Source organism: Acinonyx jubatus, chromosome B1, assembly GCF_027475565.1.
Source record: "Acinonyx jubatus isolate Ajub_Pintada_27869175 chromosome B1, VMU_Ajub_asm_v1.0, whole genome shotgun sequence".
Taxonomy (NCBI): Eukaryota; Metazoa; Chordata; class Mammalia; order Carnivora; family Felidae; genus Acinonyx; species Acinonyx jubatus.
In genome coordinates, this window is record NC_069382.1 from 106,429,077 (window position 1) to 106,446,969 (window position 17,893).

The following is a 17,893-nucleotide window of genomic DNA, read 5'->3' on the forward strand; positions in this document are numbered from 1 at the left end:
AAGTCAATCAATAGCAGCCTAGAGGTCTTACATACAGAGAATAAACTGAGGGTTGCTGGAGGGGGGTGGATGGGTGGGGGATGGGCTAAATGGGTGATGGGCATTAAGGAGGGCACTTGGTGGGATGAGCACTGGGTGTTACGTGTAAATGATCAATCACTGGCTTCTACTCTTGAAACCAATACTACACTTCATGTTTACTAACTTGAACTTAAATACATAATAGTAGCTTAATGCTATATTACCATGCCTGTCTTTCACCTCGCTTGATCTCATCACATAGGCATTTCATCATGTCACATCATCACAAGAAAGTGAGTATAATACATTAAGATATTTTGCGAGAGAGAAACCACATTCACGTAACTTTTATTATAGTATAGTGTTATAACTGTTCTATTTTATTATTGTTATTGTTAATCTCTTACCCTGCTTAATTTATAAATTATAAATTATAATTAAATTATAAATCTATAGATTAAACTTTATTATATGTATGTATGTGTAGGAAAAAACATAGTATGTATAGAGTCCACAGTTTCAGACATCTGCTGAGGGGCTTGGAAACTATCTCTTGCAGGTAAGGGGACAATGCTATAGTTGCTGTTCTCCAATTACCTTGTGATTTTTACATTTCTAAGCCCTTGTACATGCTGCTGCCTAGAACACTTTTTCCCTTCCTCAACTGGTCTCCTGTATGAATTGGCATTGCTGATTTACTAACACAGTAACACTTTGAATCTCAATCAAACTGGCCATGAAAATCCACTCCCTTTTGCTTCCTAAGTTCTTTGTATCTAACTCACATAAATATCAATCCTCTCAACTTTGGGTCTCTGGCTTTAAGTTGTACCAGAAATCTTCCAGTTCCCTTGGCATTAGGACATGAATATCTGGGGTATGATGACAACATATTTAGAGTTATAATGGCAGCAACTAGATTACTAATCATATTACACCATTATTATTGCACCTATATTGCATGGTAATTTTTCATATATCTCATCTACATGCTAAACTTTAAGTTGCCAAAATGGGAAATATCTTTTCATTTTTGTAACTCTCATGCATAATACAGTATCTGGCACAAAATAAGTAATTGTTAGATGAATATATGTATTACCTTATATCTTTACAAGGGCAGGAAACTGGACATCAATTTGTAAGCATAAAATGTAAATATAAAGTTATACTCTCAATCATAGCACCAAGATACACATTTTCAAGACTGTTTGGGCTTAAAAGTATTGACTGTTCTCTAAGAGTCTGTATGGTTGTACATCTAAGTCATCTAATCTTATAAATAAGAGCACCAAACAGACCAAATTAAGCATCCCTAGACATAGTAGGAATTAAGCCACATTGACTGCTGTTCTTTCATATTGGTCTAAATATCTCATAGTATTGCCCCCTAAAAATGTTTGTTTATAATCAGGACAAAGCTAAGAGCTGCCTGTCTACAATGCAATTTAGGAGGTGAAGGGCAAGGCTTAGAACTGAAAAGAATTCACCATGTTGAAGAGGATAGGAGAGCATTGACTTGATATTGATTAGTGAAACCCTTGAGTTGTAAAGGTTTTTTCTTGTCCTGACAAAAAGAACAATGGAATTGTTTGATGAGACACATAAAATGTTTGTGGAAACAATGTCTAAGAAACGGTGGGTGTAATTGTCATGTCCAAAACATGGGCACTTTCTTTCTTAATTCAACTAGTATGAAAACATCTCCATTTAATAAGCACACTTATTCCCAGGATATTCTTAATTATTTAAGACTCCATTTTGATTACTGTAAATCTTATAAGTCTTTTCAGAAATCTAAATGGTAGGCCAGAAATAAGACACTCAAGGTAAGAATATACAGCAGAAAAGAGAAACTAGGAACCAATTTGTGAGGATGCAAGAGAACCATGACTGCATTCTTGTGACCACCAATGACTATTTCTAGATCACATGAGTTGGTGTAAAAGAGAAAAATTGCTATGGGTTGTATACCTGTCAACAGTGTTTTCAAAAAAGCGGGAAGAAGTTTTAACTGCTTTTGACCTGGAGTAACAGGTGGCAACATGGTGCAGGGAACAACCCACACTGACATATTTGTTTCCTTTATTTTGTTTCCTGATGAAGATGTGTCAAAAGTCAAAGAGTAGTACATGGTAGAAAGTTTTGGGAGTGGTGGGTTTATTGTAACCCACTTACCCTTTGAGTTTCAAAACCAACAGACTTTGGTTTGTCTACCATATCTAAAATAAACTTTCGGGGCACCTGGGTGGCTCAGTCAGTTGAGCATCTGCCTTCAGCTCAGGTCATAATCTTGCGGTTTGTGAGTTTGATCCCCACATCAGGCTCTGTGCTGACAGATCAGAGCCTGGAACCTGCTTCGGATTCTGTGTCTCCCTCTCTCTTTGCCCCTTCCTTGCTCACGCTCTCTCTCTCAAAAATAAATAAACATTAAAAAATTAAAAATAAATAAATAAAATAAAATAAACTGCCTACACTCTACAGGGTGAAAACGTAGACATGATTTTCTCTCTGTACCTTCAGGTACCAAAGTCTGTATACTAAACTCTCACATGTGCAAGTCAATTGTTTTCGGTTTTGTCTTGTTTTGTTTTGTTTTAGTTTTTTTTTTAATGTTTATTTATTTTTAAGAAAGAAAGCATGAGCTGGGGAGGAGCAGAGAAAGAGAGGGACAGAGAATCCGAAGCGAGCTCTACACTGACAGCAGAACGTGGGGCTAGAACTCATGAAATGAGAGATCATGACCTGAGCCGAAGTTGGATGCTTAACCATCTGAGCCACCCAAGTATCTCAGGTTTAAATCAAGGCCCAGGTCAACTGTAATTCTCTCTCGCATGTTCCCAGGATGTTGCCTGCAAATTACAGTCATCAAAAGCTTTTAACCACTTGATAAAATCAAGCATATGTAAACCTATAGTTAGTTATGTACTAAAGAGATAAATAATGTTATCCACAGACAAGATCCTGAAGATACTTAGATCCCATTTTAGTAAAATGGCAAAGCTGAAAAGAAATATGAGAATAGACTTAAGTTAACAAGAAGTTATGCCTTTATCACAGGTAACACACATACAATACACATAGACGCCAACCACCTCCTCCCCCAGCCACCTTCAACCAATGTAAATGATAAAGCAAGCATTGAACAGTTTGTGTGCTATTCTCTGAAATGAATGAATAATATGAACCCATTGTGATTTCCATAACAATATCTATCAAACTATTTTAAACTATTTCAACCTGAAGAAGTACCATGCATACTGTGATGCAGGGATGTCTGGACCAGAGTCATGGCTCAAAATGTGACAATACCGCTTACTCATTGTGTGAGGTTCCTTGGGCACATTACTTACACTCACTGTGCTATAATTTCCTCATCTTCACAATGCAAATAATAATAATGCCTACCCTTTGAGGTTATTATGAGGATTATATGAGTTAAAATACATAAAAGCACTAGAACAGTAGTTGGAGCATATCAACCACTATAAGAGTGTTTACTGTTATTAGTTACTTTGTACGTATCTTTTTCTAAATGCACAATACATTAAAAAAAATATGTTCTCCCAGGTGGACAGACTCAGGTTGTAGTAGATGCAGGAGCACTTGAGGTCTTTCCCAGCCCACTAACAAACCCCAAAACTAACATTCAGAAGGAAGCTACATGGACAACGTCAAACATCACAGCTGGTCACCAGGACCAGATACAGCAAGTTGTGAATCATAGATTAGTTCCATTCCTCATTGGTGTTCTCTCTAAGGCAGACTTCAAGACACAAAAGGAAGCTATATGGGCTGTGAACAAGTATACATGTGGTGGAACAGTTGAACAGATTGTGTACCTTGTTCATTATGGCATAATAGAACTATTGATGAACCTCTTAACTGCAAAAAATACCAATACTATTCTGGTTATTCTGGATGTCATTTCAAAGATCTTTCAGGCTGCTGAGAAACTAGGTGAAACTGAAAAATTCTGTATAATGATTGAAAAAAGTGGAGGTTTGACAAAATTGAAGCCCTACAAAACCATGAATGCGTCTGTGTGCAAAGCTTCATTAAACTTGATTGAGAAGTATTCCTCTGTAGAGGAAGAAGAAGATCAAAATGTGCCAGAAACTACCTCTAAAGGCTATTACATTCCAAGTTTGGGATGGTACTCCCGGGACTTTAACTTTTAGATTGTATAGCTGAGGAATAAAGTTGTTTGTTGTGTACTATGTTTGGTATAAGTTTGTCTTACTGTTTCTCTATGAAGAACTCTTTTTAAATGTGTTTTGTTATTGTAGCACTTTCTACAAGGGAAACTATACTTGAACAGTTCCAAACTGTACAAACTGTATGAAGCTTCTCCTCTCAGTGGGTTTCTTATTTCTATGTGGAATCTCATATCTTGCAGTGTCCTGTAAATAATGATTAAATTCCACCCTTTTCCTTAAAAAAATATGTTCCCAAAAATCTGGCTTCATATAAAATTAATGGCATGTAAAAGTAAGCATATTTAGAAAACAAGAGTCTACAAACACAAGAGGTAGATAGTAACAAGGCAATAATATCAATTGCAATATCTCCACGTTTTACCAATCTAGTTCTGTCAATTTCATGTGCTTGACCAAATTATAGAATTCTTATGAGGCTCATTTCTTCCTGTATTAAGAATTGAGGATAGGAACCTAAAGATAGAGTGCTGACAAGTGAAACTAACATCTAAGATTGATGAATAAAGAAATTATAATAGAAACCTGAAATTTTCTCATTAAACTCAAGTCTCCAGGGAGGGATAGATTTAGTCAGAACACTGAGAGAATGTGCAAAGTAGATCATCATATGTATAAAAAAATAATATTTAGGCGTTCTTATTGAGGAACAATAATAATGAAAAAAAGATATGTGCCAGAAGACTGGAGAGTGGAAAATATCAACCAATATTTTTCAACCTATATCTTTAATGGGGTTAAAAAAAGTGTATTCTGTGAAACATAAACCATTGAACTTAACAATTTACCAATGGGCAAGATTCTGAATTCAGTGTTTGCAACTAAATTTGGCAAAAGTATTCTACAGAAAACTCATTGTCAGTACATAAATTAAAAGGAGATAGAATATCCAAATTCCTCATGTGATCCAAATACAAATGGTCTTCAGATAACATTTTTTGAAGTTTGGAAGAACTCAGATATTTCAACTTTTGAAGTCCCAAATACATGGATTTAAGTAAACTGTCTAGATCTCAGCGGTTAAGGTACAATGTTTCTTTTTCTATTTAGGTGAACAACCAAGAGCAGTATGAACTTTAAACTAATGAAGTTTAATAAATCAGCAAATAGTTGGAGAAGCATAGTCAAAGAATATTTTTAATGAATAAATGTCTGCCTAAAAAGAAAATTTTAGTGGCTCACTCCTCAGTTTTGTCCAAGAAAATTTGCATAAAAATATTCAGATGAAGTTATAAATCAAAGATCCCAATTTCACAGTCTTTGAAGATACCAGCAAATAGGTTTTATTTTATTTTATTTGTTTTGTTTTGTTTTGTTTTGTTTTGTTTTGTTTTGTTTTAGATGGAGCACATACTTTTAAGTTCCCTAGGATGCACAGCCAACTATTTTCCTATTCCCAGCCACCTAGATTCTGAAGTTTATCGTTAAGATAACCAGATATGGGATAAAATTGGAAGAGATATAAATCTTCAGCAAGCAGTGTTGTGATCTTGATTCAGCATGAATCCTAGTCTTAGGAACCAAGAACCCAACTCATCAAGACATGTGGTTTTAGTTAAGATTTCTCAAACTAATGTGCTATAATAGTGAAATTGTGGAAGCTTAATAAACCAATACAATATAACTTTATTTTGCACTTACATAAAACCCAATCAGTGGGGAGGGAGAATTTTTTTTCTTGATTAAAGCCTAATGTTTCCCACTCAAAGGATCGGTCTAAATCATTTTTTTTCCACCCTGATGTCTCCCATCCCTTTTTTTTTTTTCTCAAAAAAATTTGGACTCATGATTTCTTTGCCAATATACTTCCCTCAAAACTTAGTAGGTATCTAACCTAGTTATTTTCTTTCGATTCAGTTCCATGTTGCGATTGTCACCAAAATTCTTTCCTAGAACTAGTACTCAAATCTGCTTTATTCCTTCATTTTCTTGCCCCAATTATCTCTCATTCTCTCTACTCCTATCTTAGTCTCCCTCTCTCTCTCTCTCTCTCTCTCTCTCTCACCCTTCCTCCCTCCCTCCCTTCCTCCCTCAATTATGGCAGCTCTCATAGAGCCATTAGGCTTAAGTGGAAAGGTAATATTCAGTCTCACTTTTATCAAGGGGCTGACTGCAATGGGTCTTTGTAACTGGAAATCTTCAGTTACAAATCTTTCAATCTTCCTCATAGTCTCAGGTTTAGGAGAATTTGGATTTTTCAAACTTTTGAGGATTCAAATATCCGCAGTCCATTTCATTTTATGTTTGCCTACAAACCAACTAATTCTTGACTGAGTTCATCTCTTCTTTCTAATATTTTCTATTACAAATGAAAAGCATTCTATTTCAAAATTTCTCCAGGTAACAATATAGTCTTGGAAGCATCTGATCTGTTTTTCAAGTTATCATGCATGACAGTTCTACCAAATATTTTGCCACTCTTATCCAATATCTTATAACTGTTTTCTCCTTAACATCTACCCACACTGCTGGACAACGTCACAAATTTGTTTATCTTTATAATAACTTCACTTCTTGAATTACCAATATTAAAGTTAATTAAGGTGCTACTAGCTACTGTAATAGGTTAACACCCAATTCTTAGTAGTATCATAAAATAAAAATTCATTTTTTGCTCATAAACACTTTAAATAGTGGCAGGGGGTGGGGGGGAGTGTTGTCTTTCACACAGAAAATCTGTCTTCTTGACTGTAAAACCAAAAATTAATTTCTGTCAATTTTCAGAACACAGCAAGGGTAAGACAAAGTGGGGACTTTTTAAAAAAGTTAGTTAGTTTGTTTATTTATTTATTTATTTATTTATTTATTTATTTAGAGAATGAGTGGGGGAGGACCAGAGACAAAGGAAGAGAAAATACCAAGCAGGCTCCACATTGTCAGTGAGGGGCTTGAACCCAAGAACTACGAGATCATGATTGAGCCAAAACCAAATGCTTAACCAACTGAGTCACCCAGGCACCCAAGAGTGGACACTTTCTAAGTGAGAGATTTTTTGAAAGCCAAGCTTAAAAGGTATATTCATCATATCTGTCTATATTCCATTGGCCAGAACTCAGTCATATGACCAGTCTTCACTACCAGATAGGCTGGGAAATGTAGTTGACTGGTTTGCAAAGAAAAATTGGAGACATATTTGGTAAACAATGATCTAGCACCCGCCACACAGATTGCGGATGAAAGGGACACCAGGACTTAATTTAATGGTAAACTCAATATGAAACATAGTGAACATCTACAAATGGTGATGTAATATTTGTGCCCATTAAAAATAGTATATTTAGGGGTGCCCGAGTGACTCACTTGGTTAAGCATCTGACTGTTGGTTTCAGCTCAGGTCATAATTTTGGGGTTCATGAGATTGAACCCTGCATCAGGCTCTGCGCTGACAACACAGAGCCTGCTTGGGATTCTGTCTTTCATTTTTTCTGCCCCTCCCCCACTCATGCGTGCTCTCTCTCAAAATAAATAAGTACAACTTTCAAAAATGTTGTATTTAGAACATGTGAGTGAAAAAATAGTAAATCTAGATTATGAAAGTTGACGGTTTTGATTTATTTTGTGCTAAACAGATCATACCCGAGACATGGAAATTCTCAAGTGAACTCCGTACTATGAGAGGGTGATGTGTGAAGATATGATAGCCAAGTGGACTGTTTTCCCATTCTAAGAAAAATAGACTACCCATTTACAGAAAGGGAAATTTCATTTGTTCAGTCTAAAAACTGTAGTCAACTATGACTCCCTTCTTTGTTCTCACAACCTTCATGTATCAATACCTCTTGTCAGTTTTATCTTCAAAACTGTTCCGGTTCTGAGAACATTTTATCACATCCAACCCTAGTGCCCTAATTTGAGCCCCCATTATCTTTTACAGAGGGACTAATAGCATTTCCTACTATGGATTTGAGCTCCTACAGCTATTTTCCATACCAGTCAGAGCCATTCTTCGACCAACTTTACTATCACTTCTCCCTCTTCAGGCCACATAAGCTTCCTAACTGTCCTGTGAAGATGCCAGACTACAGAAGAGCCTTCACACTCTCTGTTCCCTGAACATCTGCATTCCTCACACTCCCTTTCCTTCAACTCTTTGCTTAAGTATCACCTTATCAGATAAGTCTTTCCAGACCCCCACACCATCATTTTCCCGTCTACTTTCCTTTCTTGATTCTTCCCTGCCATTTATCACCAACTGATACCTGAATGATTTGTCTGTTCATTTGTCTGCTTTCCCTATATTGTAGGGAAATTATAGACAATATTATAAGCTCCATGAGAAAAGCATTCTCTTTTGTTCCCTGTGGTATTCCCTATACCTGAAGTTCCTGAGACTTTGTATTAAGCCCTCAGTAAATACTAGTAAAAATATGAAAAGAAAAAAAAAGATGATAAAGAAACATAAGCCCATAACATCAAGAGCACATGGAGAAATAGAATGTTTTGATGGAAGTTTGGGTGTGAACAAGGAAAATGAGGAGTTAGCTAGAGTACAAATAGGTTTCATGAACTTATTACAAAAAAAAAAAAGTTATAAAAAGGTAAATTTATTTTTAATAGAAAAAGTATGTTTCTAATAAATAGGGCATGTGGAATGAGCTGCCTGGAAGATGTAATATGTAACTTGCACATATTTTTAAAAGTTCAAGAATAGACTGAATTAGAATTTTAAAGGGAAGTCATAAATTAAATCTGAAATTCTAGCCTTATGTTCCTTTCTAATTCTGAAGAGGATAATATTTAATAGTAAAAGAAAAGAGAGGGAGGATATAACATTTGATGAGGAATGACAGTTAACATTTGGTTAATTGGTTGCCTATCTGTGTAGGAAGTTTTGTATTTATTTACTTATTTAATTTGTTATTTTGTTTATTTTATTATTTTATTGTTTTGTTTTGTTTTGTTTTTTTAATATGAAACTTATTGTCAAATCGGTTTCCATACAACACCCAGTGCTCATCCCAACAGGTGCCCTCCTCAATGCCCATCACCCACTTTCCCCACCCTCCCCCCCCATAAACCCTCAGTTTATTCTTAGTTTTTAAGAGTCTTTTATGGTTTGAATAATGCAGCTAAACAGGTCTTAATCTTATCTATAGATTAATAAAGAAGCATGTGAGCAGGAGACTTCTATCTATTCCCAATTTCTGTAAAAGGGGAACAATTGTTCTCATTTCCAAATCAAGTCATCTACCCTAGCCAAGAGAACACACATAAATAAATACATTATGGCATGTTTGCCAATGAACAGCATACAAATTTTATATAATATTTATATAGTATGTATATATGTGTAGAAAATATATATACATATATACACACAACCATATACAAATGCATACATATATATTATGTATTTGTGTGTGTATGTTGTGTGTGTCTGTTTACATGCATTACAGTAATACACATAGAGTAATCAGGTCTTCAATACAGTAAGCATTTGACTGTGCCATACCATTGTGAAGTTTGCAAAACTTAAACTTATCATCACTAGGAATGCAGTATTATCTTTTTCAAGCTGTTTCACTTCTAAAAGCAGTAAATAAATACTTTTATTTTGTCTGTAGCATTTTATTCTTCACATTATGACACTTACACCACTTATCGCCAAATCTTTTCTTTCTGGTTGACTTTATGATTCAACTTCTCCAATAAAAAGTTTTATAGCAGGAGTCTAATGAATTAGACCCTACAGAAAGGAAAGTAAATTGGTCTTTTTAAAGCTCAAAGCTGGAGCAATAAGTTCTGTGGATTTATTGCAGACCTCTCCACTGCTTCAGAGAGGGTGTTGAATGCATTGTTTTCCAGCCTCCTTTACAACTAAGATCTATGCCATCAGAATCACAGAAATCCAGGGATTCACAGAGACATCAAACAAGAAAAGCTGTATTGAATTCACTAGCATGAGCACCACGAGAAATGGTGGTTTTGTGGGGCACACTAAAAAAGACTACATTAAGCTACCAATCTTAGAAAGCCTGTAACATGACTAACCCAAGGAAAACAAGGAAAGCCACACAAATGAACCTAATTCTTCAGAGTAACATCAGAGCAATAGTCCCAGTGGTAAGACCCGCGAGGCTGTGGCAGAGGCTTCTTACTTCCTATGGATCAGGAAGCCTGGAGGAGAAGAGCACCCAGGAACTCAAAGGGTGTAATATGTATTTCAAAAAGTCCAAGGCAAGAAACCCAGAAGAAGGCTACAAAATAAATGCTTTATTTTTTTTCAATTGTTAAATTCTAGTAAAGAATTGTTTTTGTTGTTGCTGCTATTTATTTACCATGCTAAGAGGAAACCAAAGAAAGTTGGAAATGTGACCCTTTGCTTACCATCAGGTACACTGATACTAATTAATTTTCCCAAAGGCTGTAGTTCTGCTATCTATGTCTTGGTATCCGATTTATAGAAGGGAAGGAAAAGAATTCAAATCATTGAATTCATTGGTAAAACAACTTTAAAAATAGAAAAAACTAAACATAGCCTTTGCCTGATTAAGCAGATGACATTAATTTTAGTTGATACGTGTGATAGTTATTACCTAGACATAAATATCGACTCATCATTTAACAATTGATCGTTTAATTTAAAAGGATTTTGAATGTAAATGAAACAAGTTAAACATACAAATGGAAAGCTGCTAAAAATTTCCTGTTTCCCTTCTTAATATGTTTAAAGTTTTTTTTAAAAAAAACAAGTAAGTGAAGCTAAAGTTAGTTTGGGCAATTGGTATAGTATTTTTGATCAAAATGATCATTGTAGAGCTCCATAAAGGAACAAGAAATTTGGGTCTAGTAAAAAGAAGGCAAACTTTAACACATTCTATTGGTAACAGTATGCAAAGCACCACTTTTATTGTTTTTTAATGTTTATTTATTTTTGAGAGAGAGAGAGAGAGAAAGAGAGAGAGAGAGAGAGAGAGACAGAGAGAGGGCAGAGCCCAATGGGGCTCAAACTCGGGAGCAGTGAGATCATAACCCGAGCCCAAGTCAGACGCTTAACTGACTGAGCCACCCACACGCCCCCGCAAAGTACCACTTTTATGAAAACCTATAAACCTGAAATATATAACAAAAAATGTTGTCTATGACACTCAAACATATAACAAAAAGTGGTGTCTTTCTTTTTTTTTTTTTCCATGTGTTATATATTACTGGAGGAGCCATATACGATTAGAAATACATCTTTAAGGACTCCTGGGTGGCTCAGTAGGTTAAACGTCTGACTCTTGATTTCAGCTCAGGTCATAATCTCGGGGTTCTTGAGATCAAGCCCCATGTTGGGCTAGGTGCTGACAACTCGGAGCCAGCTTGGAGTTTCTCTCTCTCTCTCTCTCTCTCTCTCCTCCACACACACACAATAAATAAATAAATAACAACAAAAAGAAACACGTCTTTAATTTAGGATACATTTATGTATATGGACCCTATTTTGCAGCTGTATGGTTACAGAAAATACCAACTTCATTAAACCAATTAGTTCCTATTCATAGTTTAAAAATAGTTGCAAGCACATTGTACTATATGTATTAGAGTTATTTTATTTCACAAAGAGGCTATACCAAATATAAACATGACTTACACTAATTTTTTCTGCTAGAGGAATGATGGTGCCTCATTATTCCATAATAAACCACCACCCACATGTCAAGTGATACTAATTGTCTAAATGTCTCTCCTTCGCTCCCCCTGTAGTGCTATTCACTTCTGTCAAAATATTACTGTGCTAATATCGAACTTTTTTTTGATCCCTCTTTATATTATTGCAATTATTCTTGATTTTCAAAAGTGCTATGTCTCTTTTTGCTTGTTTACTGTCCAACACAATTTTGATACAATCTTGTCAAGCATATAAACATGTTAATCTTATTATGCTATATTTTATATATTAATCTTATATATATAATATTATATTATATATATAATCTTACATATATTAATCTTATATTATATCAAGCATATAAACATGTTAATCTTTGAATGGAATTGAATTAGACATAAATCTAATTTAAAATACCATTAAATTACTTAGTTTTTCCATAAAATATATTGTGTATACAAAAAATAAAACTTAAATACATAATACATAATTAGAAATACATCTTTAGGGGTTCCTGGATGGCTCAGTTATATGTATAAAGTAAAATTTTGGAGATGTCTTAATATCAATCCTCAGCTATCTCCAGATTTGATAATCTAGCTTGTATTGTGCATAGGGCAACATTTTCCCCATTATCATTTCTAAAGTGTTAGTTTTCATTGTGGGAAAACTATTGTTTCCATAGAACAGCTATGGGGATCCTTTAATTATTTTGTGTTGGTACAATAGGATGGTGTTCCAAAAATTTTAATTGATTTGTGGTTGATTTTTTTGAGTTTCTTATATAAAAAAATTTTTAATAGAAAAATCATGATAATTTTATTTCTTCTCCTCATAGATCCATATATCATTTTTATTACAATGTTAAGAACTTCAAAGAAAGGTTGAACACAGTCTTTTAAATTAATAAAAATTCACACAATTTAGGTAATTTAGGTTCATATGGATTCATTTCTTTACATCCTCCTGGGGGACATAATGAGTTTCTCATACACTTCCAGGGGTAGGCTCATTTAATCTTAGATTTTTTAAATTTAATGTAGTTCAAATTTGTTAAATATCTCATTACATTATACGTAACAAACTTTCATCAAAGTTTAGTGACTGAGGAAAAAACTTAGGGTATTTAAACTGCAGTATGAAGTATGAATAAAAAAGGAACATATCTGGAAGATTTATAGAGTATGAGTGAATTTGTGTATAGAGTATGAGTGAAAGACCCATTTCTGGAAGAACTCATTCATTTGATCAATTTCCATCACCAATCTGCAGCAACCTGTGAGATAATCTCACATTCTATAAAGCTTACAGCCATTCCATATTGTCTCATTACAAATACTAAGTGGTATATCTGTAAGTAAACATATTTTCTTTTAACTATAGAAATAAAATTATTGTCAAGATATTGTAGACATCTCCCAGTGATAGGAAGAAAGTTTAGAAATTGTTTATGTGTGGTCAGCCTGGACTGAGAGCCAGAACAATATTAAGTTCTCAATGAAAAGTTGCTAAACTAAATTATTTTAAAACAAACTTGAATTGAATTTGAGGACCACGTAAGTGGCATTTTCAGATTTGCTTTCTATAGTATCTTTTTCTTTAACAGGAAACATTGTTATGCATAAGATTAAATATAATCTAATTAAAGAATAGTTAAAAAAAGTATTTCACTTCATAAACCGTGATTTTAAATAATGAGATAACAGGCAATAAAAATGTATATGGCTATGGTGCTTTATTAGAACTATATCTAATTGCTTTATGACCATTACCATATTAACTTAATAATTTATTCTGTAAGCCTATTTTTATATTGATTTGTCATCCAGAATATAAAAATGAACAAACTAAAATTAATTGGGCAGCTCTTAAAATATATCATTAAGCTTGCCTAATCAGAAAAAAATAAATGTAAGTGATAAAACTGTACTTATGAACTTCTTTCAAAAAAAATCCCTATGGACTTGGGCCAAAATCACAGAAATTGAAATTCTTTATGTTAATCTACCAATGTCCAAGACTATATATATATGATCTGATTGTTCCCAGATGATTAATTTAAGTATGTATTATAATGCCAAATATTCTAAAATATCCCCTTTTTTGAATCAATTGAAGTGTTTTTTATACATCAGACCCTCCCAGAGTCAAAGTCAGAAGTGCTTGAAATTGGTTCAGATGGATTGAACCTCAGTCTAACTTCACATACACCAGTAACATTCCTTCACTCAATAGCTATTTACAGATCCCTTAAAATAGTTCAGGATTATTAGGTGTTAATGAGAAAGACAGAGCTTCTGCCTTCAAGATGTTTAGGGTCAAGTGGGAGAAGAGACAAACTACTAGTCAGTTTCAATACAGAATATTAATATTCTGATAAAATGACACAGGTTTCTATGGGAGAAGTGACCAGGGACCCGATTCAGTCCAAAGGTTTGGGCACATTCCTACAGCAGAGATACCTCTGAATCAAATTTTGAATTGTTGAATTGAGTGAAATGGGTATGCACGCGAGGGGCGAACACAGGAATTAGGGCAGGAGTGAAGAAAATTCACAGAAGAAAATCAATGGCATGAAATAGATGGTTATTATATATGTTCAGTGGATTTCTTTCCAACAGGAACATGTGTGTTGATACACACAAGATAGGGAGGAATTTGATGGCCTATCAATATCATTTTGAGTCCAAAAATTTCTCTAACATGATATAGCAGGTGGTCAGTGTAAAAACAAATTTTTCTAGGCTAAGATGACACAGAAAACATGTTTTAGCATTGCAGTACCTTTTAAAAAGCTTTATTGCATCTGCAGTAACTGGTACCATTTGTAAGTTCTGGTCTACATCCTCCACCCACCCCCCGCCCACCGTTCTGATATCTGACACAAAGAAATATGATCCAACTTACCAGGTACAGTTGTCACATTAAACGAACTGGTTTTGCACAATTTAATTGAGGAAATTGAGTGTTCTATGTAATTCTTACCTATGTAAGTATCAAATGTTTTAAACTCTGATACCACAACACTTAATATTTTAAGCAATCAAATTTAACCAGAAATAGGATTCATGTAATAATATAATGGGATATAAAAAGAGCCACCTGGAAGTTAGTCACAAGATAAAAAATACGTTACCTCAATTTGTGATTTTAAGAAATATCAAATTATTAGAATGGATACTTCACTCTAAGTTTTCTCAAAATGCAATTTTACAATTTATATGTAAAAAGCCCTTTAGCCAAGATGTCTGTCAGCTTTAATTTTTGCAATTGATACAGCAACAGCAATGATACTTTTAATAAAATGCACACTAAATAAGGCACCCCAGGAATAAAGTGAAATGGTTATTATAATTCAGTACAGACATAGATAAATATAAAAATTAAGATCCTGGTAGCATACAAGTGATGTGAAACCTTAAAGGGGGTATTTGTATATTCACTGAATGCCCTATATCTGCTTATTACTTGAAAAAAAAAATCTATTTTTTAAAAGTAACTTTAGGCAAACAAGTTACCTTGAAGAGATGTCAAGGAATATGAGCACATTGTCAAAACAGCATTCGGAAAAATGCCCTTTTTAATGGTCATCTACAGCTCATTGAGTGTGGTTTCTCTCTAAAATTAAGGGTACTTTTAAAATTTAGTTTCACAATTGATTCATTTAAGTAACAATAAGTGCATGTTAGATTGATAAATTCGTAATAAGTCTAGACAATAAAAATCTACTGCAGTTTTTACAAACTCAGTCACCTTCCAGATGCTTATATGCTGAGGGATGACATTATATTTTTAAGGCTTCTTTGTTGCATCAGAAGAATGAAACGCTTCTCCAAAGGGGAGATTAAACTGTGCTCATATTTACTGAGTTCCAGGTGTATATTTTAAAGGAATATACTGAAATGACTAAAACTTGGGCCTCCAGATTAGAAGTGCTAAAAAAAATAAATAAAAGTTTATTACGTATTGTAGAATATTCATAAACTAAGCATGCATCATTCTAAATGTTTCAATCACTATAAATATATTATAGGCACTCCTACATTTATTGAGAAGAACTCAATTACCAAGTCTAAACACTGAGTTGGGTAAATTAGTCATAGCAATATGTTCTTTATTTACCTGATTTGATGAAATAATAAAATTGTGGTTTAGATTACTAGTTTTTGTGTTCTGAAAATTCAAAATGTTACTGAGCCTTTAAAACTTGTCCTAAATATAACAAAGGTCTTTCTCTGTGGCAGAAGACTAGATTTAAATAAATATCATAAATATATATGATATTTAGCAAGGACTTAAGCTTTAATTCTGCAACTAAGGTGGAGTTGCCACCAAAAATTACATATTTTTATAAATATTACATATTATTTTTGTGTACTTACTTTGAAATAAGTTAAAAGAGAATTAACAAAACTTGGTTTCGTGTGGTGTATATGCAAAGTAACAAATGTTTGATTGTTATTTTAAGTACATAATATCCTAAATCTCTTAGTATCAATGCATTAGACCAAGGAGGAGAAACAAACTCCTTCACATCAGTATTCAAGCCGGGCAGGATGACAAAATGTAAACAGCAAGGACAATGAATGACCAAATGTAATATTACTTTATAATGTTTTCTTCTTACACTGTATGTAAGAAAGTCATTAAATTAAAATAAAGTGCATTCTGTAATTGCTTCCATTGAACAATTGAAAACAAAACTGTAGAGCGCACATGCATTTTACATTGCATTAATTTCCTATTTTCAAGAAATTGAGAAGACTTCAAAATTACTTGTTACATTTCACATTCACTTAAATAAATATCTGTATAAATGATATTGTATATAATAGGGTAACAAGACATATGACTTCAAATGTTGTGTTTGGGTTTGTTAGTTGATCCTACTTCCAGGCTTTTCCTCTTTTTCTGACTAGCTGAAGAAGTCTTTTATTCATCCTACTATGAAACCCACGATTATTTTCCTTTCTTCTCATTAAAAATAACAATAATAATTATATGTATGCATATATGTGTATATATGTATGTATAGATAGAAATAGATCTAGATGAAGATGTATGTAGATATGGATGTATAGATACAGATATAAGTATAGAAGTAAATATATACCTCACCAGAGAAGATGGAATCCACATAACATATTATTACAGTGTGTCTGTTACCCTCATTCTCTCCTCCCCTCAGTCAGGCCACACCTAGAAAAGGAGAAAGGTAAACATGCAAGCAGCATAACAAAATTCTGCAACTTGGAACTCAGACTGGATTGATTGGGCAAATAAAAATTTGACAAGAGAAAAGAATAGGCATACCACAAAAAATAAAATGTTAATGGCTAAAAAATCCATAAAAAGATGCTCAAATTTATGGATTATCCTGCCTAATACTCAAATCCATAGTATAGGTCCTGTTATTTACACCCTTTTATTGGATGGGAAAGCCAGCACTCAGAGGGAGTAAGTATATTAATTGTCAAGGTCACATAGGTAGTAAGTTACAGAATTGAGATTGAAATGCAGGCACAATACAAGGGGAAACGTGATTAACTGGCCCAATTATTTTCATAGGAATGACAACCTTCACCTAGGCACTGGGTTCCAGGCACTAAGAAAGCAAGAAAGGTTTTCATTCACAAATGCATTCCCAGAACAGAGCAGAGTTCTGGGAACTCAGGGCAGAGTTACTGCCCTATACGAGTTCTCCGTTCTTGTAGAGTTGAATGAGCAAATGAATGCATTCATTCAGGAAGAGCATAGCAAACAGTATTCAGTGTAATGAATTTTCCATTAACATTCCAACTATAAGGCTATCTGTTGTTGTGATGATAGCACATACATTCCAGGGTATTCTTCACTTCTGTGGTTTCCTTCTATTCCATCTTCTCACCCTTCTTCAATTACAAAAAGAATTCTCTTCCTAACTATAGTAGTAGCTTTACCACTTTTTTCCTCCCAATTCCCAAATCAATGGCCAGTTTCTGTTTCCTTCTAGGGTCAATATTTGTCTCAAGAGTATAGAATGTTTTCTTCCCAATTTTTATCTTCTTCATTTCTTCCTGTG